This window comes from Anneissia japonica, unplaced genomic scaffold, assembly GCF_011630105.1.
Source record: "Anneissia japonica isolate Jap-2015-1 unplaced genomic scaffold, ASM1163010v1 scaffold287772_len198928_cov201, whole genome shotgun sequence".
Taxonomy (NCBI): Eukaryota; Metazoa; Echinodermata; class Crinoidea; order Comatulida; family Comatulidae; genus Anneissia; species Anneissia japonica.
This window is the reverse complement of record NW_022716447.1, coordinates 9,624-12,699: the sequence shown is the minus strand read 5'-3', so window position 1 is coordinate 12,699 and position 3,076 is coordinate 9,624. Positions and strand designations below refer to the sequence as shown.

Sequence of the window (3,076 nt, the reverse complement as noted above, 5' to 3'; positions counted from 1 at the left end):
GTGTTTTTGAGAGAGATTAGGCAATTAGTCGGTTTATCCAAGTAGTCACGAAGTAGACTAGTAGAATCACCATCTATGGTTTGCTCTTTTAGAGTCAGGCTAAATTCCTAGATATACCAACATATTAATCAAGTTTACTATCAAGTTTTATGTGAGTTTTTATTTTTAGCAGACCCTTACACCGCAGCCATTCCGTGGCAAACAAGCTAAATTAAAATTTTTACTTTTGGAAAAAAATAGAGTTAAAGTTTGAATGTTCGGAACTTTGCAATAAATTGTCATACATTTTGAAATTTTTGCAGGATTGTGTATCTATAGATATTGTGATTATATGTAAAATTTTAATTACAACTATTCCATTGCAAAGTTATTAGTGATAATTACAGATACGTTGTTTTGCCTCAGAAACATGTCAGTCTCAGAATTGTTGCAAGTAAGACATATTTTTGGATTTTATCATATTTGGGGCAACCATATGCATTACCTAGCTTGTTTATACGTCGTTGTTAAGATTATTAATATAAAAACACCAATAACCATTTGATTTTGCTTTGCCAAACTCCATCAGCTCAAGACAATTTTTGAATACCATTCGGAGGCAAAACAACGCATCTTCATTGTAGATACTTTGTTTTGCCCTGTAATCTTGTAGTTACGTTGTTTTACCACGGAAAATCACTAAATAGGTTTTGTGTTTAAAGATTGCTGGTGCTTTCTCCGAAACGACTATTTATTGAGACCTGAAATTTTCACAAACAATTCAAACGTGTTTAATATACTCTCAAATGACCTCAAATTCGACAAAAACGTCAGTTACGTTGTTTAGCCTAGGGATGGCCGACCTGCTACTATGGGTAATCAATTAAAGTATTTCAAAGTAAAAGATTTGTGGAAACATTTTTTGTTGTAGTTTGTGTATAACCACCCCTTTTCCACCCTTTTTCCCCCAGTTTCTAAATATTCAAAAATCTGTATCTCATTTAATATCTGTTTTTCGACAAATATGCTTTGTGTATCTTAGAAAATTCAGTTTTACAACATATACCAAAGTTTTTTTTTACGGAGCCTGTCTTTAAATGCTTGCGGTACACCACATAGATACGTAGTACTGAAAAGAACTGTTGTTTTTGTTAAGAATGTCTCAATGTTTAAATTGCGCTACTTTCAATATCATCAGGAGAAATAAATTTTGGAGTAAATACAAATTAAGACTTCATGAGGAGTTAATTTAAATGTATTCACATTAAGCTGAATATTTAATGACAAAAAATTGACAAGTGAAACTTAACAGCATTATCTAATGTTGTCTGAGAAAGTAAAGATCATAAAACCCTCAGATGACCTCTCCTGAAGGAAGTTTCAAAGTAACAGATAAGCATGAAAGATTAATGTCTCTAATTGGTCAAAAAGATTCATGCCACTTATTGGTTGATCGTGTCACATGATCTACAAAGATTTTAGGAATCTGATAGTAGTGTAGAGTAACACTGGAAATTCTGTTTTGGAGAACAAGGGTAATGTACAGTAAATGTAATAGTCATAAACAAAGCATATTGAAATGTAATTTCCCACAAAAATAGAAAATGATTTGAATTAAAGGGAATAACAAATATTTCTGATCTCATAAAACAATTCCAAGTATTATTACCCCTGTGGATACTAAATCTATCGATTGGCATAAGAATGCCAATGATTGGCTGAAAGTTTTTTTGACCTCTGACCTTTAAAAACAATTCACAACTATATTTTGTTTTGTGGCAATTGTTTAATATCAACCTGAAAATGATTTTATTACATTCACTTTAATTCATTCATTTTTTTCATTAAATTTTATTTATTTATTCCTCCAATCTAACATCATTCATTTATCCAACCACTCATTTCTTGCTTAATTTATTTATTTATTTGTTCATTCATTTATTCATTCATTCATTCATTTTGTGTTGTATTTAAACAATAATACTGCACTTCGTACAAACTAAATTGTGTCAATTTAGATAGAAATGTTTGAAAATGTTTTAAAATAGATATTATTAATCTAGATAATTAGTATAATGAAAATAATAGAATATTTATCTTAGAAGAACAGGCATCATTTAATAGTTACATCATAATTAGCCTCAATTTAATCTGAAGTAAAACTCTGTTCTCACTATCAAATTTTAAGTGACAAAATTGTGTCATAAGTCCATATATGGGCATGATGATGTATTGTCATATTATACTCAAATATGAACATATCACATTTTTCTGTCTCATCAAATTGGCTGGTATGGACAGAGCTCGACAACATTAACATAAACTAGAAGTGTTCCTCTTGCGCTGTGCAGTAAAAGCATAGCCTCCCCACATTATGATTTTTCTTTGAGAATTGATGATATGAGTATAGTAGAAACCAATCAGTCTTACCAAACTTTAGTCATCGTGGTAACAAACAATTTTCTACACCAGTGACAATGACAACAACATGAAGAATATTACAATTTCAACTAAATTAAAAGTGTTTATCGGAATTATGATGATGGTTTGGTAAATTTCCTCATTGATGAAATTATTATTAATTACGCAATTAGCATAATCACACACGTACCAATAACAACAGACTCTGTATTGCATTCCTTGAAATTTGAAACTTTACCAAACTTTATAGCGTAAATTTCTTGATCGATTAAATATTAATTATGCAAATGAGCAATCAGCATATTCACACATATACCAAAAACAAAAGGTTGTCGCTTTATCACTATATTGCATTGTTTAAAGTTTGAAATCAGACTTACCAAACTTCAGTTATCGTGGTAAATAGTCTTGAAATTACCTGATAAGAGAAATAATAATTATGCAAATGAGCATTTAGCATATTCACACATGTACAAAAAAAAATGAAGCTACAGCTTCTTATTATTTATCTTACATACTGCCAGGTTTGAAACTAATTGGACTTACCAAACTTTAGTTATCGTGGTAACTAGCATATAATACCTGATTAGTGAAATATTTTGGGAGGCTAATAATATACATCAAAATTAACACTAAGAAAGAAATTATAAATTTAAGATATTACTGTAAGTAATAT

The 3,076-nt window shown here is 29.9% G+C and overlaps 1 long non-coding RNA gene across 1 annotated transcript in view; it reads right to left on the bottom strand.

Annotated features, from left to right (window-relative positions):
* The window catches only part of LOC117109679, a 19,544-nt gene extending 16,725 nt beyond the window's left edge, over positions 1–2,819 (bottom strand). Inside the window, exon 1 of the long non-coding RNA XR_004445575.1 lies at positions 2,781–2,819. This is a non-coding gene — a long non-coding RNA (uncharacterized LOC117109679). The remainder of the gene's footprint in view (positions 1–2,780) is intronic.
* Between the last annotated feature and the right edge of the window lie 257 nt (positions 2,820–3,076).